The 25101-nt window shown below is 42.4% G+C and overlaps 1 protein-coding gene across 1 annotated transcript in view; it reads right to left on the reverse strand.

Moving 5' to 3' along the window:
* Positions 1 to 24820, reverse strand: part of LOC124720212 (Golgi integral membrane protein 4-like) — a 140723-nt gene extending 115903 nt beyond the window's left edge. Inside the window, exon 1 of the mRNA XM_047245535.1 lies at positions 24661 to 24820. The gene's annotated coding sequence lies outside the window, so the exon portion shown is untranslated. The remainder of the gene's footprint in view (positions 1 to 24660) is intronic.
* Between the last annotated feature and the right edge of the window lie 281 nt (positions 24821 to 25101).

The following is a 25101-nucleotide window of genomic DNA, read 5'->3' on the forward strand; positions in this document are numbered from 1 at the left end:
ATTGATACTGAATTTTTAAGAAAAAGAGAAATAAAATTCAATGTCATCATCACAAAATAGCTGGTGAGACAACAATTCAATTAAATCATCACTCATTTTATCGATCACTAAATCAATTTTCAGGTGGTAGTGTTTCTGTAAGAGGTTGGACGCTGTGGACGGTCTACGCTGTTTCACACCTCTACTACAAGAGCCGTCCAGCTTCAGCTTCACTATTGGAGTCCGCACTGCACACTGCGGAGTCCCTACGATTGTAAATTGGTCTTTGTTTACAGGTTCTGCTGATGCACCTGGAGATTCTGTGGAGCATTATAGATATGAATAGAACTATATCTAATATTCATAATGTGGTGTGCGTACTGTAAGACCTTCGGTACACACACCATCAGATTATTTGACTTGTCGCTCTAACGAAGTAGGCGAGTGTCAGCAATATGTCTCGTGGTCTTATCGTGGCGTGTTTATCTTCTGCCGTTAGGTCAGATGATAGAAATGCCACTTGCTCGCTCAGAGTAGCAGATTGACGGTGACCAACTTTAAACAGAACTTGATTAATTTTCACACACATTTATTAAAATAATAACAAGCGTAAAAATAACTTAACTTGGTTCTGGATGCTATTTACAATTGACAATCTGATGTTCCTTTGGTCTTGGTACGTTAATCTTATTCTCACATATCTCTGATACTTGACAAAGTGTGTATTCATTTATCTTCATGGCTGTGTACAGGAATACGATAATCTTATTAGGCGCAGACTGAAACTTGACTATAGACTAATGCAGACTGACTAATTGGAGATCTGTACACTTGTTATAATACCTCGAGCGTTCAGCCATCACTGCGCGAGTGTGATCCACGAGGAGAAAAGGTTCTACGTTAGCAGCAATCTCATTGGCTGCGTGACATATTAATACGCGGATCGGCGGAAGCAGAATTTGGTCCGTCTCTAAGGCAGCGCCATCTCGTAGTGCGGAGATGGACAACCGCTGCGCCTGCGCTGTTGTGCTTAGCGGGGCGCGCTCTAGTGGGAAAGTTGTGTACACGCTGACTACGTGCACAACACATAACAACAGGCAACATACTAATAGACGATTCGAGTAAAACACGAAGAATAGTCGGTGTTCCAGCCGTGGCGGCACCGCTCTGCTTACAATGACTACTGCTGCCTAGCAGCAGTGCCGGAGTCCCGACTGTGTTGAGTGTTTCACTGTTCTGTTAGTACACATCGAAAAGACAAATACTGCAATAGACTAATTTGGGACCGCTCAATTGAATGGACACACAAAATTTCTCTTTAAAAATAATCTTGACTGTAACAGGAAACAAACCGACTCTTTCCATCGACACTGGGCATCGCGTCAAAGACGTGACGGGTGGTATTCGTTTGGCCTGACTCCACCAACACGATGCAAAAATAAAGCTGCAAATATCAGCCAGAACACGGGAGAAAATGTGCCCGATAACTCTTAGGAACGAAAACCGGTAGATAAGATACTCAACTTTCTATGTGTTACACGAGTTAGAAGACAGGACAGACTCCGGTGCCACACGCCTATCGACACTCATTTGAACAAATATTCTGTACTAGGGGGTTTGTTTCCTGCTACCTAGGATGTTGGGCACGAGACTTGCTTTAGTGAATACAATAAGGAATTATTCTTGTCCTCTTGATAGAAAGCAGTGTGTCAAACAGTACTACAAAACTGAAGGGTTACCAGTTAACCAGTCATACAAAATCCTCAGATGTAATATCCCACAGGGATGCATTTGGGCCACTTTGGCTCCTTGTATATATATGTTAATGATATACCATTGTCAGAAAACTCAAAGTTAGCATAGGCCACTACACTGATAATGTATCCTTTATTAGCAGGGCTGTACTGAGTCAGCTATGTGAAACAATAAAGACACCGCAGAAAACCTTATTATGAATCACCTTACACAGAATAAGGGTACGTTAAATTAAGGCCCACCTAAAATATTTGGGATACATGACAAATCACTGCTTTTGCACGAAAAATCTGATGAATATAAATTTCCATACAATGTGAGAGATGCACATCTAGTATGGAAAGAGCATAATTAAAACATCTCACAACCATAATACACCCTCCTGGTATAACCACCCCCGCCCCCCCCCAAAAAAAAAAAAAAAAAAAAAAAAAAACCCACACACACCCCCTCACTCATCTGCAATACGGGAATGCAATTTCAGGTGGGGACACAAATTGTTGGGACGCTGTAGTCTGTATGATTGGGGTGTTTGTGACAGATTACTTAGAATAACCGGAATGTAAGTAAACTTCAATCCTGTATGGACAATTTAATTATTTTTTATATATATATATATATATATATATATATATATATATATATATATATATATATATATATATATATATATATATATATATATATATAAAAAAAAACAAAGATGATGTGACTTACCAAATGAAAGTGCTGGCAGGTCGACAGACACACACACAAACACAAACATACACACAAAATTCAAGCTTTCGCAACAAACTGTTGCCTCATCAGGAAAGAGGGAAGGAGAGGGAAAGACGAAAGGATGTGGGTTTTAAGGGAGAGGGTAAGGAGTCATTCCAATCCCGGGAGCAGAAAGACTTACCTTAGGGGGAAAAAAGGACGGGTATACACTCGCACACACACACATATCCATCCACACATATACAGACACAAGCAGCAGAAATATGTCTGCTTGTGTCTGTATATGTGTGGATGGATATGTGTGTGTGTGTGTGTGTGTGCGAGTGTATACCCGTCCTTTTTTCCCCCTAAGGTAAGTCTTTCCGCTCCCGGGATTGGAATGACCCCTTACCCTCTCCCTTAAAACCCACATCCTTTCGTCTTTCCCTCTCCTTCCCTCTTTCCTGATGAGGCAACAGTTTGTTGCGAAAGCTTGAATTTTGTGTGTATGTTTGTGTGTCTGTCGACCTGCCAGCACTTTCATTTGGTAAGTCACATCATCTTTGTTTTTAGATATATATTTCCTACGTGGAATGTTTCCCTCTCTCTCTCTCTCTCTCTCTCTCTATATATATATATATATATATGATAATTAAGTATGTAAAAGAGAATACAGAAAACAGCATAAAGGCATATTTATCATTACAATACATCAACCAGATATGATCATCGTACGATATTGAATAACAAAAGTGCGACAGATGACAGCCCACCTTGCTGCTACAAGACAACTCCTGAGGCTGCCATATGATGGAATCTTTTTATGGATAAACTGAAACGATTTTTAACTAAAATATGTACATATTTGCTCATAGGTCCTTGGAATCAACCAGGGGTTGTCTCCAGACCAGCAGGAGATCCGGAAAAAAGGGAGCGTGACATGTCGATGCAGAACAGCAGCATCGGTAACTTAACGATTCACTGAACAAGATTTTCATAGCCTCTCCACTCCAACTCAATACACAAACCTGCATGAGGTGTCCGCTGATAAACCCCTGGATAACCAACCCTAGAGGGAAGCTGGGTCTGTCAGCTGACTGTGTTGGAGGGCTGAGAAATTAACCTCACCTGTGACTTACCGGCTAACAAAGGGAAAAGTTATACACAAGAGGCTACAGGGGCCCACACCTACAGAAAAGCCAGCAACCCTGTTAGATTAGATTAGATTAATACTAGTTCCATGGATGATGAATACAATATTTCTTAATGATGTGGGACGAGTCAAATTTTCCAATACATGACATAATCAAGTTAATTTAAAAACATAATTAAGTTAATATAACAACTTTTTTATTTTTTTTTTTTATTTAATTTATATCTAAAAATTCCTCTATGGAGTAGAAGGAGTTGTCATTCAGAAATTCTTTTAATTTCTTCTTAAATACTTGTTGGTTATCTGTCAGACTTTTGATACTATTTGGTAAGTGACCAAAGACTTTAGTGGCAGTATAATTCACCCCTTTCTGTGCCAAAGTTAGATTTCATCTTGAATAGTGAGGATCATCCTTTCTCCTAGTATTGTAGTTATGCACACTGCTATTACTTCTGAATTGGGTTTGGTTGTTAATAACAAATTTCATAAGAGTGTATATATACTGAGAAGCTACTGTGAATATCCCTAGATCCTTAAATAAATGTCTGCAGGATGATCTTGGGTGGACTCCAGCTATTATTCTGATTACACGCTTTTGTGCAATAAATACTTTATTCCTCAGTGATTAATTACCCCAAAATATGATGCCATATGCAAGCAATGAGTGAAAATAGGCATAGTACGCTAATTTACTAAGGTGTTTATCACCAAAATTTGCAATGACCCTTATTGCATAAGTAGCTGAACTCAAAAGTGTCAGCAGATCATCAATGTGTTTCTTCCAATTTAATCTCTCATGAATGGACACACCTAAAATTTTTGAATATTCTACCTTAGCTATATGCTTCTGATTAAGGTCTATATTTATTAATGGCATCATACCATTTACTGTACGGAACTGTATGTACTGTGTCGTATCAAAATTCAGTGAGAGTCCGTTTACAAGGAACCACTTAGTAATTTTCTGAAAGACAGTATTGACAATTTCATCAGTTAATTCTTGTTTGTCAGGTGTGATTACTATACTTGTATCATCAGCAAAGAGAACTAACTTTGCCTCTTCATGAATATAGAATGGCAAGTCATTAATATTAAGAACAACAAAGGACCCAAGACTGACTCTTGTGGAACCCCATTCTTGATAGCTCCCCAGTTTGGGGAATGTGCTGATCTTTGCATATTATGAGAACTGCTTATTTCAACTTTCTGCACTCTGTAAGTTGTGAGGGTGACACCTCAGTTTGAGAATTATACAATCTTCTATGGAAGCTGTGAAAGACGTCACCTTAGCCACTAACATTTCTGTGTTTGTACCTGTCAACCCAAGAATGCAACCAGTGAATGCAAAGCATAATAGTTGTATGCTCAGCATGAAGTAGTGGCAGATATCACTCCAGCCAGACACTTGAGCATACTCATCAGTGATACGAATGCTAAAATTGGGAAGGAAAAAGTATTCCAAGGCAGAGCAAATCAATGATAATAGCGGGAGGTTCATTAGCTCTGCCACACTGAGAAGTCTGTTCCCTTCCAGTACCAACTTACAGTGCAAGAACATATGTAAAACAACCTGGGTGTCTCCAGATGGGAGGACACTAAACCACACAGACCCCATCTCCGCAGATAAGAGAACCAAAAGTTGGGTATCAGACATTAAGACAGCGTGTGGTGCCCAGTGTAGGGGTGACCTGTTTCTGGTCCAAGACTCATTAAAAGTATAGAGTGCAGGAAGGATCAGGGACAATCCACAGAAGGCTGTCAGATACCACGATGAAAGGCTAAAAGTATGGTGTCACCGCCAGACACCACACTTGCTAGGTGGTAGCCTTTAAATCGGCCGCGGTCCGTTAGTATACGTCGGACCCGCGTGTCGCCACTGTCAGTGATTGCAGACCGAGCGCCACCACACAGCAGGTCTAGAGAGACTCCCTAGCACTCGCCCCAGTTGTACAGCCGACTTTGCTAGCGATGGTTCACTGACAAATTACGCTCTCATTTGCCGAGACGATAGTTAGCATAGCCTTCAGCTACGTCATTTGCTACGACCTAGCAAGGCGCCATTATCATTTGCTATTTATCCTGTGATGCATGTACCGTCAGACCGATGTTCACCAATTATGGATTAAAGTTAAGTATTCCACAGGTACGTCCTTTTTTGCTAAAGTCTAATTCCCTTGTCCTGTTCCAGACCTCACGCCAGCCTGCGTGAGCTAAAACGCGTGCCTTTCGGCTTCCTCTCATAACGGTGCTGGCTCTCCTGACAACCCACAACAAAAAGATGCAACTTAACAACCGTTTCAAAGCACTCGGTGAACAAGACGGTTGTGAAGACCCTGAACAAATATGGACAGGCATCCGGAGCTCAGTGACACACAGCAAAGGAAATGGTCAAGAGAGACCCAGTTGCTAAGAAGATCTGGTTCAGACAGGAATGCGCCAATGCTTTGGAACCCATACAGGAAAGCCAGGAGAAAGTGGCTGCAGGGGACAGACCTGGTGCAGGGTAAAGCACGAACTGAGGAGGTTCAAAGAACTACACGAGCAACTCTGAGAAGGGCAAGAGCAACTCTGAGAAGGGCAAGAGCAACTCTGAGAAGGGCAAAGAGGAAGTACGTTAAAGACATTGTCGTTGAGGCAGAAGCAGACTTTAGGGGAAACGAGACCAGAGAAATGTTCCAAAAGGTGAAGCATTTTTCTAAAGGGCACCAGACCAGACAGAAGTTTGTCGAACACTCAGATGGTAAAATCCTATCTAGCAATAGTGAAATTGTCAAAAGATGTAAGGAGTATTTAATCAGATTCTTGATTGTGATGAACCTGAAGTACTGTTTGAATTCTGGTCTCTAACCACATCTACCTCCCCACCCACACCACATGAGATTGAAATGCAAATTAAATGGCTTAAGAAGAATAAGAGCCCAGGTGAAGATGGACCACAGGTCACTATGATGCAGGCAGGAGGTGAGGAACTTGCAGAACACACCAGCTGGTACAATTCATCTGAACCAAAGAAAAACTACTAACGGAATGGAAAATGGCTCTAATCTATCCAGTCCACAAGATGTAACCTACGAGATCCTGCCCTTATACAAAGAACTCAACCTTTTGTACAATCATCGGTCGGCGAATTATCGGGGAGGTTTTCGACCGAGGCGGTCGACAGCTCGTTCTCAGACAGTTTGCTGAAAAACTGAGAGAACACGATAAAGAACTACACATTCTGTTTGTAGAATTCACAGAGGCGCTTATGACTGTCTACACTGCAAGAGCCTGTTCCGTTGTTTAAGAAAGTGCGGGATGCCACAGCAACTCGTCAACCCGATAAAGGTTTCCCCGAGTGAAAAATGCAGAAGGATGAAGACGGAAAAATCGAGTAACCGGTGACTTGGAAATTGTGACAAGTCTCACGCAAGACGATAGTTTACCTCCTAACCTGTTCGATTTTGTCCTCGAGAAAATCATACTCGAAACTTTTAAAAAGAACCTCAAAGTGGAGAACCTGGCATACCTAAGCAGATGATATTTTCTCAATCGGCAGCTCAGGAGAGGAATTAAAACAGACAACCAGGGCACCGGAGATGGCTGCCAGCAAATTTGGGCTACTCACAAACGAAGCCGAGTCAGAGTAGTCGTTACGACTCGTCGACGAGGTCGAGATACCGAACAGTCGCCACGAGTGACAGGCCGGTTCTACGAGATAAGTTTGCAAATTTAAATACCTGGGGGCAGTTTTCACAGAGAACTCATCATACAGAGCAGAGACATAAGGCAGAATCCAGGCAGGAAACCGTTCCTGCTACAGCCCGACACAGCCATTTCCATTCGGATGTCTCTCGAGACAGTTCACGACTGGGCAAAATAAACCTCGATCCAACCTGTGGTACTGTACGGCAGTGAGATGTGGAGTAGCTGAAAGCGGGACTGCCATAAGCTTCCCGTATTTGGGAAAAAAGGGCTGTGGGAAATCTACAGTGCGGTGTAAGATGCAAGCACAAGTGAACGGAGGATCAGACACGGCCACAAGCTAGACGAACAGTACCGAGATGCCAATATACCGGGATTCGTCAGATACAAGAGACTACAGTGGACCGGGCAGGTAGCAGCGATGCAAGACAAGAGGTGACAACAGAAGTGTCCCGATTTCATCCCCACAGGCAGGAGACCGATGGAAAGACAGGGGAAAAGTGCACGGACAGCCTCCACGAAGACTGTGACATTCGGCGATAGGTGTGGACAGAAGGCAGCGGCCGACAGAAGACGACGGAGAAGGGAGCTTATAGCAACAATTGGTCTGTTGGGCCTGATCGCAAAAAAGAATAACATAATACCTGTGGGGCTATTTATGGCACTAGCTAGCTCCAGTAAATTAGAAGTAGTAAATATATCTAAAAAGAAAGACAATGTGACTTACCAAACTAAAGTGCTGGCAGGTAGATAGACACACAAACAAACACACAAAATTCAAGCTTTCGCAACAAACGGTTGCTTCATCAGGAAAGAGGGAAGGAGAGGAAAAGACGAAATGATGTGGGTATTAAGGGAGAGGGTAAGGAGTCATTCCAATCCTGGGAACGGAAAGACTTACCTTAGGGGGACAAAAGGACGGGTATACACTCGCACACACACACATATCCATCCACACATACAGACACAAGCAGACATATTTAAAGACAAAGAGTTTGGGCAGAGATGTCAGTCGAGGCAGAAGTGTAGAGGCAAAGAAGTTGTTGAAAGACAGGTGAGGTATGAGTGGCGGCAACTTGAAATTAGCGGAGATTGAGGCCTGGTGGGTAATGGGAAGAGAGGATATATTGAAGGGCAAGTTCCCATCTCCGGAGTTCGGATAGGTTGGTGTTGGTGGGAAGTATCCAGATAACCCGGACGGTGTAACACTGTGCCAAGATGTGCTGGCCAGGCACCGAGGCATGTTTAGCCACAGGGTGATCCTCATTACCGACAAACACTGTCTGCCTGTGTCCATTCATGCGAATGGACAGTTTGTTGCTGGTCATTCCCACATAGAAAGCTTCACAGTGTAGGCAGGTCAGTTGGTAAATCACGTGGGTGCTTTCACACGTGGCTCTGCCTTTGATCGTGTACACCTTCCGGGTTACAGGACTGGAGTAGGTGGTGGTGGGAGGGTGCACGGGACAGGTTTTGCATCGGGGGCGGTTACAAGGATAGGAGCCAGAGGGTAGGGAAGGTGGTTTGGGGATTTCATAGGGATGAACTAACAGGTTACGAAGGTTAGGTGGACAGCGGAAAGACACTCTTGGCGGAGTGGGGAGGATTTCATGAAGGATGGATCTCATTTCAGGGCAGGATTTGAGGAAGTCATATCCCTGCTGGAGAGCCACATTCAGAGTCTGGTCCAGTCCCGGAAAGTATCCTGTCACAAGTGGGGCACTTTTGTGGTTCTTCTGTGGGGGATTCTGGGTTCGGGGGGGATGAGGAAGTGGCTCTGGTTATTTGCTTCTGTACCAGGTCGGGAGGGTAGTTGCGGGATGCAAAAGCTGTTGTCAGGTTGTTGGTGTAATGGTTCAGGGATTCCGGACTGGAGCAGATTTGTTTGCCACGAAGACCTAGGCTGTAGGGAAGGGACCGTTTGATGTGGAATGGGTGGCAGCTGTCGTAATGGAGGTACTGTTGCTTGTTGGTGGGTTTGATGTGGACGGACGTGTGAAGTTGGCCATTGGACAGGTGGAGGTCCACGTCAAGGAAAGTGGCATGGGATTTGGAGTAGGACCAGGTGAATCTGATGGAACCAAAGGAGTTGAGGCTGCAGAGGAAATTCTGGAGTTCTTCTTCACTGTGAGTCCAGATCATGAAGATGTCATCAATAAATTTGTACCAAACTTTGGGTTGGCAGACTTGGGTAACCAAGAAGGCTTCCTCTAAGCAACCCATGAATAGGTTGGCGTACGATACTTCCCACCAACACCAACCTATCCGAACTCCGGAGACTTGCCCTTCAGTATATCCTCTCTTCTCGTCATCCGCCAGGCCTCAATATCCGCTAATTTCAAGTTGCCGCCACTCATACCTCACCTGTCTTTCAACAACTTCTTTGCCTCTACACTTCTGCCTCGACTGACATCTCTGCCCAAACTCTTTGTCTTTAAATATGTCTGCTTGTGTCTGTATGTGTGGATGGATATGTGCGTGTGTGCGAGTGTATACCTGTCCTTTTTTCCCCCTAAGGTAAGTCTTTCCGCTCCCGGGATTGGAATGACTCCTTACCCTCTCCCTTAAAACCCACTTCCTTTCGTCTTTCCCTCTCCTTCCCTCTTTCCTGATGAGGCAACAGTTTGTTGCGAAAGCTTGAATTTTGTGTGTATGTTTGTGTGTCTATCGACCTGCCAGCGCTTTCGTTCGGTAAGTCACCTCATCTTTGTTTTTATATATAATTTTTCCCACGTGGAATGTTTCCCTCTATTATATTGATACCGTAATATTACACGCAACTGAGGAAGACAGGACTACAAAAGTTGAAGATGTCTTTTATTTAAAAATTTTGAAAATGCAATATCTAATGTATTTCTGTCCTATTTGTGATACAGTCTTATTACTCTAAACCTGGAGTTAGCACTCTCAGATTTTAAGCCCGAGCACTCGCACCTGCTCAGGATCCCGTTTGTGAGCGGAGCAGTTGCGACGTGGTGGGGAGTGGGAGGTAAGGCGCGCACTCACCGCTGTCGAGATGGCACGGGAGGGGCACCACCTGTGGAGTGGGGGAGGGCCGTCTGAGCAGCAGTGGCTATTTAGTGCTGTGCACCGCTGGCAATGTCTTCCAGGTCTCAATCTGCAGTGGGACAAGTCTTCGGTTTTGCAAGGCACCGGTATCAATCACGGCAATTGTGCACTGTGTACGTGATACAGCTGATGACACACTCAGACCGGTCGTACATTTTTGTGAAGAATTCGTTACGGCACAGCCGGCGATAATTTTCAGATAAGTACCCAGTGAACCTGAGGTCGAGATGAACTGCCATTTATCGACAGCAGTGAAGGACACTCTTAGCAGTGTTAAAGAAGACTGCAGAAAATACAGGTTCATCGTGGAATTTATTTGTTTCTGTATCTAGAGGCAGGGGGCCAGTCCCACTGTAAATAAATGAAGACTTTTAACGCAAATGAATCGGAAAATGAAAAAAGCTTCCAGTACCCGGTGAAACCCTAGGCGTTCTCTGCACGACTCAGCAGGAGAATGTACGAGCAAAGAGTGTCACTTTGGAAAGTGTAATGGGTGTAGTTCGCACAGTAATAAGATACGAGAGCACTGGTAACATAATTGTTGGGTTCAAATTAATGCGAAAGCTTGAAATTTGTGTGTGTGTTTGTGTGTTTTTTATTGTGTCTTTCTCGTTTGCTAAGTTACAGCATCTTTGTTAAAGTTGAGCAACCCTCCGGGTTATGGTCTGTTGAAAACGCAATCCGTCAGCTGCGTACAAGCATTCACAATGAAAAATCTCTTCGGGAAGAATGAGACTGATAAAGGAAATCCAGTTCATGTTCCAAAATTGTCACCACCGAAGGTCTCTGTTACTAACAGATTTCAAATGCTATCCACCTAGTTTACAGAAATTTACAGTTTCAATTAAACAATGTGACAGCACTACACAGTCATTTTTATCCGCTTTATTCTCCATATTCAGCAAACACTGATGACATTCACATTGATCTGCAGCCTGAAGTAACTGCTTGTAATGAGATGCGGCATATCACGATAAAATCAATAGAGAGAGATTTCTACAGGTACTTCCTTCAGCATCAATATTTTTCCGAGCACACGAGACAGCTGCAGGCTCGATACCAATGTTGCATTTACCCTACATCTGTGAACAACTGTTTTCAACAATGAGGAAAGATAACACACATTTAAGAAACTCTGACACAGGAGCCTAAACTGCATATTGCACCTAAGATCCAGACCATCAATCTCTTGACAGGCAGAAAGACCGAGAAAATCAAAAGTGGGAGAGTTGACTAAAACTCAGTACATCTCTGATGTCTGATTAAGAAATATGAGAAATATGTACCTACTTTGTGTTTTTAGTTTAGTTTAATTTGTAACAGTGACACACTTGTGGTTCCAAAATCAATTAGCCTGAGAATTACACAGTCTCCCCCTTCCCTGGGCTCTGGACACACACTACTCACTGCTCCCAGCAGTGTACTCCATGTCTACTCGTGGAGCACGTCGGCCGGGAAGCCTCGCTCTGCACCGACAATAAACTGGCGAAATCCTAGACTGTATAGGTTACGTGGGCCTGCCTTCTGCATGTTTTTTTATGGCTGAATACTTCACTTTTCTGTACCACATCACGAGTGATTATGTTTATGAATGTTAAGAACCTAACTGACCGTTGACAACAAACTCAATAATGAAGTAGATATCCTGTGACGCTGTTGCCAGTACGCCCAGTCGTTTAATGAGCTGACTACAAGAGGTTCTACAGCGGACACCACACATCACCCCGATTTCAAGCTTCTGACCCACGAGCAAGTTTTTCCTCAGTGGCGATTCATCCCGGATTCGGATTCTGTGAGACATTAGTGAATGAAATTATGAAAACTAAGTCAACCTTTTGACATACTCACCTCAAAATTTATATTTCAATAATATCCGTAATGCACAAGTTGCAGAGCTTAGATCTTTAATAAGATCAGTACCATGAGTCCACAATGAGATTTTCACTCTGCAGCAGAGTGTGCGCTGATATGAAACTTCCTGGCAGATTAAAACTGTGTGCCCGACCGAGACTCGAACTCGGGACCTTTGCCTTTCGCGGGCAAGTGCTCTACCATCTGAGCTACTGAAGCACGACTCACGCACGGTCTCACAGCTTTACTTCTGTCAGTATCTCGTCTCCTACCTTCCAAACTTTACAGAAGTTCTTCTGCGAACCTTGCAGAACTAGCACTCCTGAAAGAAAGGATACTGCGGAGACGTGGCTTAGCCACAGCCTGGGGGATGTTTCCAGAGACGAGGTACTGGCAGAAGTGAAGCTGTGAGGACGGGGCGTGAGCCGTGCTTCGGTAGCTCAGACGGTAGAGCACTTGCCCACGAAAGGCAAAGGTCCCGAGTTCGAGTCTCGGTCACAGTTTTAATCTGCCAGGAAGCTTCAGTAGCACGAGAATTCAAATTCAGAGTCTTATCAATACAAACATGTTAAGTGTTCAGAATATTCTGTTTCATTTAATTATTTGCATTTGTGCATTATTTTCAGTAGTGTGGTTAGACATTTTGCAGTACAGAGTCGGCTGTATTGTGTTTTATCAAAGTTCAGTTAGTCTATTTGCATATAAGCAGTTATTTAGTTTTACAGTCTGTGCAACAATGGCAATGACAGTACCTCAACTGGATCTCTTCACTTTTACCTCTATGCAAATCTGGCACTTACTCGTTAATCAAACTTACAGTCGTGCACACTTCAAAAGGTGGGGCGACGCACAGCAGCAACGTTTAGAGTGAGGAAACATGAACTGAGCAGATCATATTTTTTAAAACACTAGAAGTGATGACTCTTACACCCACTGATACACTTAGTCGTTTGGTGCATACAGAGGAAACACATTATGTGGACAAACAGCGACAATCTATACACAACCGTGACAATCACGGCTGACATCCCATTTACAAAACTTAAAAGAAGACACAGAACAGTTATGCAGTTTTAACAAAAACAAATTATTTAGATTGCAAACTGTGTTTATTTTTCTAGTAATGGGTTTCCGTCTTCTCCCCACCCCCGGAGAGAGTAGCTGACGACAGGTAACAGGTGCCTCTTAGCATGCACAACCAATCCAAGCATCAGCTCCACACATCAACAATGGAGTTATATATTGGTCTGAATATTGTCTTCTTATGACTGAAATCTGTTACCAGAAAAATAAACACCATTTGCTATCTACACTGCTCGTTTTTGTTAAATTACAGTAAAAGATCGTTATTGTTCCAGTTGTGATTTCAAAAATTATTAGTTATGCAAATTATTTCACAATTCCTATTACAGACTTCTATGAGTTGTAGAGGGTACTTATAAACATAACGAGAATATGTTCAGAAATGATCCATTTGGTAGTAAAATCAGATCACTTTAAGACCTCCCACTTAAGACAGTATGAAAATAGCAGTAAATGTAACTTCCATCCTATGCCCGGAATGCGGGACTTCAGCTGGTCGATTTCCAATAATAAAATACCGATACCCTTTATTTTGGTTTTATTTGTTAGGCAACCAGTTTCAGCACTACACCATCTTCAGGCCTGGTTTCTAACAGGAGGGTTACTCAATATATGCAGACCTGAAGATGGCATAATGTAATGCCGAAATTGGTTGCCTAACAAATAAAACCAAAATAAGGGCTGTCGGTATTTTGTTATTGGAAAATAGCAGAGACAATGTGCTCTGAGTTGAGTGCTCTACACGAGCTGCTCAAAGCAGTAACCCTGCTGCTCATTGTACAATGTGTATCAGCGATCCACGCTTCCACACAACACACGGTCACAAATCCTCGTGTGCATCGGTCCAACATCCTAGTAGTGAATGTACCAGTCTCTCTGAGCTGCTGTTGTAGTCGAATTAAAATCGTACGTGACGGACTGACGCGATGCAGGATGCTTCCTTATATCTATATCTACACCTAAATCTACATTCTACAAACCACCATGAAGTGTGTGGCAGAGGGTTCGTCCCACTGTTCCATTTATTAGGTTTCTTCCTGTTATATTCATGTATAGAACACAGGAGGAATGATTGTTTGAATGCCTCTATCCTCACAATCCCTATACGAGCAATATGTAGGGGATTCTAATCTATTTGTGGCACCATCCCCTGCTAACCTTTTCATGGGCCATCTAGAGGAATCCTTCCTAAAAACCCAGAATCCTAAACCCCTCACCTGGTTCAGATTCACTGATGATATCTTTGCTATCAGGATTGAAGGTGAGGACACCTTATTCACATTCCTCCAGAACCTCAACAACTTCTCCCCCATTTGCTTCACTTGGTCCTCCTCAACCCAACAAGCCACCTTCCTAGATGTTGACCTCCACCTCAGAGATGGCTACATCAGTACCTCCGACCATATCAAACCTACTACCCACCAGCAATATCTCCACTTCGACAGCTGCCACCCGTTCCATACCAAGAAGTCCCTTCCGTACAGCCTAGCCACCAGTGGTTGTCGCACCTGCAGTGACGAGCAGTCGCTCTCTAAATATACCGAGGGTCTCACTGAAGCCTTCACTGACCGTAATTATCCTCCCATCCTTGTACAAAAACAAATCTCCCGTGCCTTATCTTTCCAGTCTCCCACCACCTCCCAAAGTCCCCTCGTAAATCTGTACCGTCCGGGACCGGAGCAAATGAATTACATTCTCCGCCAGGGTTTGGATTACCTCTCGTCGTGCCCTGAAATGAGAAGTGTCATGCACACCATCCTTCCCACCCCTCCTACCGTGGTATTCCGCCGTCCACCGAATCTACACAATATACTCGTCCATCCTTACACAATCCGTCCTCCCAATTCCTTACCTCACGGCTCATACCCCTGTAATAGACCTAGATGCAAGACCTGTCCCATACACCCTCTTACCACCACCTACTCCAGTCCGGTCACTAACATTACCTACCACATCAAAGGCAGGGCTACCTGTGAAACCAGTCATGTGCCTTACAAGCTAAGCTGCAACCACTGAGCTGCAATCTATGTAGGCATGACAACCAACAAGTTGTCTGTCTGCACGAATGACTACTGACAAACTGTGGCCGAGAAACAAGAGGACCACCCTGTTGCGGAACACGCTGCCAAACACGGTACCCCTCACCTCAATGACTGCTTCACAGCCTGTGGTGTACAGATCCTTCCCACCAACACCAGCTTTTCTGAATTGCGCAGGTGGGAACTTTCCCCGCAATACATCCTACATTTCCGTAACCCTCCTGGCCTCGACCTTCATTAGTCACTGTCCTTACCCATCCAGCCCCCTCCCTGTTCCCATTCCAGCACTACACAGCCGTCTTTTCACCGCCACACCCAGTCTTTTAATTCCTTTTATTTTTACTTCTCTCCTATCCGCTACTTACCCCCTCCCCCATCCGCAGCTTCTCTCCTGCCCTCCGTCTAAACTGCAACACTTCACTGTCTGCCACCCCCACCATACTATCCCTCCCCCTCCCCGCCCCAGCCTCCTCCTTACCCCCACCCAGTCACCACTCCCATCATGCACTAGTGCTGCTGTTCGCAGTGCAGTTTCAGCTCTCTGAGACTGCAGATGTGTGTGCAAGTTGCGTTTCTGTGTGTGTGTGTGTGTGTGTGTGTGTGTGTGTGTGTGTGTGTGTGTGTACTGCTGACAAAGGCCTTAATGGCCGAAAGCTTTAATTTTGTGAAACTTTTTGTTGTGCCTAACGCGACTCAGCATCTCCCCTATATAGTGGAGTAGCAACTTTCTCTGGTATTGTTACATTCCATCCTGGATTTTCCATTGTTTGACTATTTCTGGAGTCATCATTTAAAGCCAGTTCTTGAAACTTTGTTAATACACTTTACATCTATCTTCAAGATTCTTCCAATTCAGTTCTTTCAGTATCTCTGTGACACTCTCCCACAGATTAAACACACCTGTGACCATTTGTGCTGTCCTTCTCTGTATACTTTCAAAATCCCCCGTTTGACCCATTTGGTAAAGGTCGCACACACTTGAACAAGATTCTAGAAACGGTCGCAAGAGTGCTTTGTAAGCAATTTCATTTGTAGACTGATTGCACTTCCCCGGTATTCTACTAGTAAACCCAAGCCTACCACCTGCTTTACCAACTACTGAGCCTATATGTGCACTCCATTTCATATCCCTACAAAGCATTACACCCAGGTATTTGTATGAGTTGGCCAATTCCAAAAGTCACTAATTGATATTATAGGTATAGGATACTACTTATTTTGTTGTTTGTAGTACACAATTTTATATTTCTTAACAATTAAAGCAAGTTGTCAATCTCTGCATCACTTTGAAATCTTATAGAGATGTGACTGAATATTTATGCAGCTTCTTTTAGATAGTACTTCATTATGATTAACTGCATCACCCGAAAAAAGCCCGATGTTACTGTTCACACGGTCTAAAAAATTTAATTGGATGCATAAGAAATCTACTCACCAAGCAGCGGCAGAACATACACATAAAAGGTTATAACTAGGCAAGCTTTCAGAGCCAGTGGCTCCTTCAAGCAGAAGAGCTGAAGGGGAAGGAAGAGGGGTGAAGGAAAAGGACTGGAGAGGTCTACGAAAAGGGGTGATTTCTGGAAAGTCACCCAGAACTGCAGGTCAGGGTTTGCAAGGTCATTAACATCCAACATGAACAGCCAACCACTTCCCTGGAGCACACCCAAAGTTACTTCTACATCTGACAATGACTTCACCCAAGATAACATGCTGTGTCTTCCTTACCAAAAAGTCCTAATCCAGTCACTAATTTCACTTGATGCCCCATATGATCGTACTTTTGACAATAACTTAGGTAGTGAGTCAAGTGCTTTTCAGAAATCAAGAAATACTGCATTTAGGTGATTGCCTTGCTCCAAAGATTTTAGTATGTCACATGCGAAAAGTGCAAGTTTGGTTTCATATGATCAATGTTTTTGAAATCCGTGCTCATTGGCATTGAGGAGGTCATCCTGTTCGTGTTATGTCATTATGTTTGAGCTCCTAATATGTCATAAGATTCTACAACAAATCGATGTCCAGGCTATTGGGCGGTAATTCTGCTGATTGCTTCTACTACCATTTTTGTAGAAGAGTGTAACCTGTACTTTCTTTAAACTACAGGGCAGAATTTATTTGTTCAAGGGATTTCGATAGGTTATTTGTACGACTTGCTCAATTCCAGCAGTGACTCATTGAAATTACAGACATATGATACTAACTTTTTTCATTTTGGGAAATGCACAATTTTACACCTCTGAACATTTAATGCAAGTTTCCAATCTTTCCACCAATCTTATCAAGACCTGACTGAATACTTCTGCAGCTTCTTTCAGATAGTAGTTCATTATAGATAACTGCATCACGTGCAAAAAGCCTGATGCTACTATTGATATTGTCTCCAAGATCATCAATATACAACATGAACAGCAAAGATCTCAACGCACTTCCCTGGGGCACACCCGAAGTTACTTCTACATCTGACAATGCCTCTTCACCCAAGATAACACGCTGTGTCCTCCCTACCAGAAAGTCCTCAATACAGTCACAAATTTCACTCGATACCCCCATATGATTGTACTTTTGACACTAAGGGTAGGTGCAGTAATGAGTCAAATGCTTTTCGGAATTCAAGAAATACTGCATCTATCTGGTTGCCTTGAGCCAAAGCTTTCAGTACGTCATGTCAGACAAGTTCCACATGATAGATGTTTTCTGACTCCATGTTAGTTGGCATTCAGGAGGTCATTCTGTTCAAGATACCTCATAATGTTTAAGCTCAGAATATGTTCTAAGATTCTGCAACCAATCTATGTCAAGGATATTGGGTAGCACTTTTGTGGATCACTTCTGCAACCCTTCTTGTAGACGGCTGTGACATGTGCTTTTTTCCAGGAACTGGGCACAGTTTTTCGTTCGAGAGATCTACAATAGATATAGTTAGAAGGGGGGCTAACTCAGCCACAAATTCAGTACAGAATCTGACTGGGATTCTATCGGATGCTAGAGATTTGTTTGATTTTAATGATTTCAGCTGTTTCTCAACACCACTGACACTAATACTTATTTCATTCATTTTTTCAGTGGCATGAGGATGAACAGTTCTCTTGGATTTTCTTTTGTAAAGGAATATTTGAAAACAGAGTTAAGCTTCTCAGCTTTTGGTTTGCTAACCTCAAGTTCAGTTACTGTCTCATTTGCTAGAGAGTGCACACTAACTTTGGTGCCACTACAGCCTTTACATATGACCAGAAATTCTTTGGATTTTGTGAAAGATGATTGGAAAATATTCTGCTACGGTAGTCATTGAAGGCATCACACATTGCTCTTTGACAGCCATGTGTGTTTCATTAAGCATCTATCTACAGTCATACACTTTGTCTTACACTTATTATGCAGTAATTTCTGTCTATTTAGAAGTTCCTTTACAGTGACTGTATACTAAGGAGGTTCCTCCAATATGATTTGTGCAGGAGATTTGAAAGTGATCCATTCTTCGACTTAATTTACATTGAAACAGTACATTTCTGGACGTGGGTTCCTTACCAAAACTTTAAGCCCTTCTACAAACCCTAGAAGATGGTAGCAGAATTTGTGAAACACCCTGTGTAAGGATAAAATTATTTTACACACTACCAATAGTTAACACTATTAATGTGTTTTCTTTGTTTTTATGGTCTGATACTGTACTATGCATTTACATTTCATGGTCATTACTTATGTTGGATATATTTATATCAATATATTCATAGTATACACATCTTATCATGCAGATATGCTCTGCACTTTGTTCAAAGCATGATGACATCAATTATTTGCTCAATGTTAGAAGATGGATAAACACATAAGTTAGCAACGTAGTACCTGGCCCAAGAACTGTTTGCAGCTTAAGAGAACTATGGTAGGATATGTAAGATGAAAGTGATTGCTCCACACCAGTTAAAATACTCCAATAAACTGATGTGAAATGTGTATGGTAAAACACAAATTGCATTTACTCAGTTGTACACAGGTATAGCTTAACAATCAGTAATATAATGTTATCAGCAATTTAGAATTGACAGATTAACATCTTACAAGGTCTCTGCCTGATTTAGGATGATGCAACAGTAACTCACATCAATATGCCATGCTTTTTCTCACAACCAAGGTAGTTGTCTAGTGTCTCGTAAGGAAATACGCTGTAATACCATTGGCAAGATACTGGGAAAATGTACTCAGTGCATAAAAGAGAGAGCTAATTAAACGCTTATTCGACCCATCCTAGATTACTGCTCAAGTGTGTGGGACCTATACGAAAACAGAACTAACATGGTATACTGAACATATCCAGAAAAGGGCAACAAGAATGATCACAGGTTTGTTTGACCCACAGGACTGCGTCAGTGAAATGCCGATAAAACTTTAACTGGCAGGCTTCTGAAGATAGATTTTTAATATCCCACGAAAGCCTACTCACAATGTCTGAAGAACCAGTATTAAGTAAGAAATCTGGGGATATGCGAAAGGGCAGTCAAATGAAAATCAAACACTGTCACAACTGGACCAAGGAATGGATCCGTTCAATGGTAATCACCACACACGTTACAATATTTATCCCACGGGGAGACGAGACAATCAATTCCCGTTCCGCAGAACACCGTCGGCCGCCGACAGATCCACAATTGCACTCACTCCTGCACATTCGCGTCCTACTTAGACAGACGTCCACACATATGTCTTCAGGTTGCCAACGGTGTGAAAATCACATGGTGAAAGATCCACACTGTACAGAACATGCTGCAGTGTTTCCCAACCAAATCGCCGACGCACTCTCTTCGGCAGTGTGGGGGTGGGCGATTTCGTGTAACAAGACGATTTGGCCCGACAGCATTCCTGGGCATTTCGACTCCACAGGCATCGCATTTTCTGCAAGTTGTCTTCACAGTGCTGTAAACTGACTGTGAAACTCGCCAAGTGAGAGGGCCCCCCGCAAGTCAAAGGAGGTCATCGTGACCTTACCGGAGTACGCGTGAACAGCTCTGGATTTCACTGGCAGGGGAGATGCAGTATATTTCCACTATCGGCTTTGCCCTCTGCCCTCAAGCTTTCTGAGGTAATTGCACTGTTGTGCGAGAGCACCCGGTCTCACACTGCAGACTGGACGAACACTACACTTCAGTTATTTTGTCGGGAAACACCGTAACATCCTCTGTACAGCTCGTATCTTTAACCACGTGATTAGAACTCCTTTGGTGACAGAGAAAGACATACACGGACATCGGTTTCAGTCAGATGAGGAAGCGCAAGAGCGGGTGCAGTTGTGGATACATTGGCAGCCAGCCGTGTTCTACAAAACAGGAATTGATTGTCTCATCTCCTGGGGTAAATGTCTTAACACGTGTGGTAATTACTTTTTCACAGAACTATTCCACGGTGCCACTGTCGTGGGTGTTCGGTTTTTATCTGACTGCCACTCATAATATGGCCCTCCCTCCTCCCCCATGTCACACTTGTACAGGGACTGAAGACACGACGAGGTTAATTACAGCGCACACATACTTGAGTGGAACGAGGAGCAGACCTTATAAGATGTAAGAGAAGAAGCATCCTCTACTGAGAATTATACAAAAGTCTGCAGAGTAAAGATGTAGATGTCTATTTGCAAATTCATTAGCAACAAAATAAATTTCTCAAATGACCAAAGTACCTGTAACTTCAGCCTCAATATTTTGTTTCAAAACTTTGAGCACGATACTACATTACGTGAAAGCTAGTCCACCTCCGTAGCACAGGGGTAGCATTACAGCCTACCACGCAAGGGGGGCCGGGTTCGATTCCGGCAGGGGACTGGGTGTCATGTGTCCATCATCGTTTTCATCATCACTGACACACAAGTCACTGAAGTGGTGTCAACTAAAAAAAACTTGCAATACGGCGGCTGAACCCCGAAGGGGATATCCCAGCCAATAAATGCCATACAATCATTTCATTTCACTATGTGAAAGTTAACATTCTGCAAGGAAACAGACTCTTTTATGACGCGTGAGGCACATTAGCTAAAGAAAAGGATGGAGAATGCTACAGTTAACAGAGCCGGTGACACGAGGGGCTGCTCGGGCCACCGAGCCGAGAGGGATGGCAGAGGTGCCCCTAGCACTAACTTTGTACATGGAGTGTATAATAATTTGCTCCCTAGATTTAGAGCCTAAGGAACAGCAACTAATTTATGTGGCAGGGAGAGAAAGGGGAAAGGGGGACAGGGTGTCAAATGATGTATCGTGTGTATGGAAAAATGGAGGCGGGAGTGTCAAAATTAAATGTTGCTTGTTTCGAAAAATGTTTTCTAGCCAGCCCTGACAATACATCAGGTAATTTAAAGAAGTAAATTACATCAGCACAACAAGAAATCAGAATGAATGTCTCACAATGTTTAACCAGCTATCTACCTTTACTGTAATAAAATTCAATTCAGTTCAATTCAATTCACACAGGTAGCAGAAATATTGTTGCTTATCTGAAAACAAACTGACCAAAACTTTTCAAGTAATACAGTTAAGTTCAGCATAACTTCAATGATATGCACAGTAATGTTTCAAGACTCAATGAATTCAGATTAACGTTCAGTTGGCTGTCTGGATGAACAGACATTAATGACGACTGAGAGCCATTGGACATTACTGTGAAATAAATCTGGTAACTGCAAATATCATGGCATAACCTATGTTAGGTACAGATACACCACCTATTAGTGACACCTCAAAATCTGTCCCGGACCAGGACTCGAACCCGGATTTCCCACTTATCACGAGTGTTAGCCTTAACCTCTTTGCCTACCTATGCACGCCTCACAGGCCAACCCAAACTTCCACATGTCACACTGTCTACATCCCATAGCACAGTCCTCTACATTCGTCTGGAAATCCAGAAGGCTGCTGATCACCATTCATGTCTGTTCTTTCAGACGTGCAAGCAAATATTATATGCCAAGGTGGGCACAATATCATACATACGGGATGCAGACAGTGGGAGAGATGGAAGTTCGGGTCAGTCCGGCATGCGAGCACAGTTGTACATCTGTGCCGCACAGATGATGCCGAGATATTCGCAGCAGCAAATGTATTTCGAATTAATGTGCCAGATTTTTGAGGGCTGATTTCCAACCTGAGGATGAGCAGCTTCTGCTATAACTACAGTAATGAAAAAACTGGAAAGATTAGGTTAACTCATTTCACACATTATCACTGATTAGTAGCATAATATTTATGAGTAACTTATCACTTAGAAGAAAGCACTTACTACATAAAATAAATATATTGTATCTATGGTTTGTGTGTGTATGCTTTCGTAACACCAGTGTGAACTGATTGGGGGGAAAAATACCTTAAAACAGTGCCTACATCTATCATTTGAAAAATAGGTGAATCAAAAATCTGCTCCTCATTTTCAAACAGTTTCATTCACAAATACATTACTACAGGAAAAAATTGTATACTTTCACCTATTTATTATCTTTGGTTCCGATGGTGCAACATCAGTATCACTAAAATCAGGCTCCTACTATTTCTCCTTGATACATACTCAATGTAAATCCAAGAAAACATTCTATATTATAATAGTCAGTCAGCATATGATTTTTCCTTCAACCCAAAAGGTGACAAGATATTTAACTTTAGTGAAAGTTCATGTGGAACCAAATTACTTTTTTTCATATGACAACATATGTAGACATTTTGCATGAGAATATATTCAAGGACATGTCCACTATTTAATATACATCTTCTGAATTTACCTTGCAGTGCCAGTTTTTACAACAAAAAGTGTCTTAAATATGGCATGAATGTAGACATCAAGCTACACTACAGATCAATGTGTTACCACAAGTTCCATCTTGCATTCATATTTGTTAGCTTTGTCAACTCTTAACCGAACTATCATAGGCGATACAGTATTCATAGATAAAACACAATATATGCAGTTCTGCTCTTGGCCTGGCAACACTATTGGAAATAGTGCACGTGGGTAAATTAAAAAATGACAGACCATTGTAAATACGTACAGATTTATACTGGGAAGAACCTTAACTGGAAGACATATTATAGACCTTCTCCGATATCTAAGTTCTGTAACTACTGCATCAAACATAAAGCTTGATTTGGAAAGGAAAATGTAAAAAAAATGGCTTACTTTTTCTATTTTCACTCAGTAATGTGGTTTAGTGTCAATCTGGGAAGACTCTTCACTGAGGGTGTAAGTGTTTCTTGCACAGGAGTATGGAATGCGTAAGGAGAATGAATTGTGTGCAGCCCCAACATCTTGTAGACCACTCCTAACAGTTGGTTATACATACAATAGCAAAACAGTACATTTACTTAATTATCATGTCTGTCATCATCAATCAACTGTAATTTGAAAAAAAGGTAATTTGCATAAATATAGGTCTAATACTAAACAGAGAAATTATTTAGACTATCCATCACTCAGCCTTAGTTTGTCACAGACAGCAGTGAGGTATTCTGCCACAAAAATCGTTGCCCCCACATCCAGAGAGGAAAGAAGACTCTAACAGAGAATAAAATTAACTTCAAACAAACTGAAATCATATTTGCTCTACGTCTGCTACTACTCCATGGCATTAATCTGTTCGCAAAATTAATAATAAATATTATATAAAACACGAGATGTAGATGACATTTACTGTTTTTTGGAAAAGGATACAAAATATTACATACGCGTATAAATTCAATTTCACAAAAGAATCGTCAATAATGTATCTGACTCTTCGTGAAAGATGCGCTATTGATGAAGTACAGTGTTGACAGCGCCCGCACTCCTAACACCGCACCGCTATTTCGTCAGGTGTTCTGCAACGAAGTAATTACACAGCAGCAAAGAGCTGCTGCACTTTCACTTCTTGCAGGATTTCGAAACGTCAACTTGTTACCGACCTTCAGTGCTGCCGGCAGGGTAATAGGAAGTTCACCTCCTGGAGAACTCACCTGAAGTAATGCCAGCACAAAACTTCGGTCGTCATCCTCAAACACTGCACAACTACATTTAAGAACATTAAAATATCTCTATATCACATTTCTTGCAACACGATAACGCAGATGAAAGGGTCAGATTAAATACGTGATACAAATTGCCTACGTAAGTACTAATTTGTCGGCGTTACGTGGCGAACTGTCATAATATGTTTAGCAATGCTTAATTGGCATCGACCACCAGACGCTACAAGGAAAACGAAAGTATTACATTATACTATTGGACAATAGTATTAATGGCACCTCAGCACCTTTCACTTGTCCTTATCACAACCGATACACATCAAAGGAACGTGCACTGGTTTGAACGCTTACATCGAATAGCATGCAGTCACATCTTACTTACGAGAGAAGCGTTCTTTGAAGTCAATTTCTCCGGCGATTATTAACCTATTTGTATGTGTTTCTATAACACTCTTTACAGTAACAACAACCTTCTTAACTACCGTTACATTAATCTGATGTGTTGTCAAACCTCAGCCTATGGAATTGTTTTCTGTAGAAAATCTTACACTGCACGCCGGGAAGCCATAGCTGACAACATCAATTCTAATTCCTGTGGTATTTTCCATATGATATTTCGGTCGAAACAGAATCAGATCAATTGGGTAACAAAAGGTTTTGTATGTCTTTTCTTAAAAAGACTTCGCTGTCTCACTGTGCGCCGGAAATATAAAATTTAAAACAGGTTTAAATATTTCGTTGTTGGCAGTATGCAACGACAAGTGAGCACCGACATATCGCGAGCTCTGCTGGCCAGTTCCCGTTTCTCGCCTGAGCGTAAGGT

The sequence above is a fragment of the Schistocerca piceifrons genome, chromosome 11 (assembly GCF_021461385.2).
Source record: "Schistocerca piceifrons isolate TAMUIC-IGC-003096 chromosome 11, iqSchPice1.1, whole genome shotgun sequence".
Lineage (NCBI taxonomy): Eukaryota > Metazoa > Arthropoda > Insecta > Orthoptera > Acrididae > Schistocerca > Schistocerca piceifrons.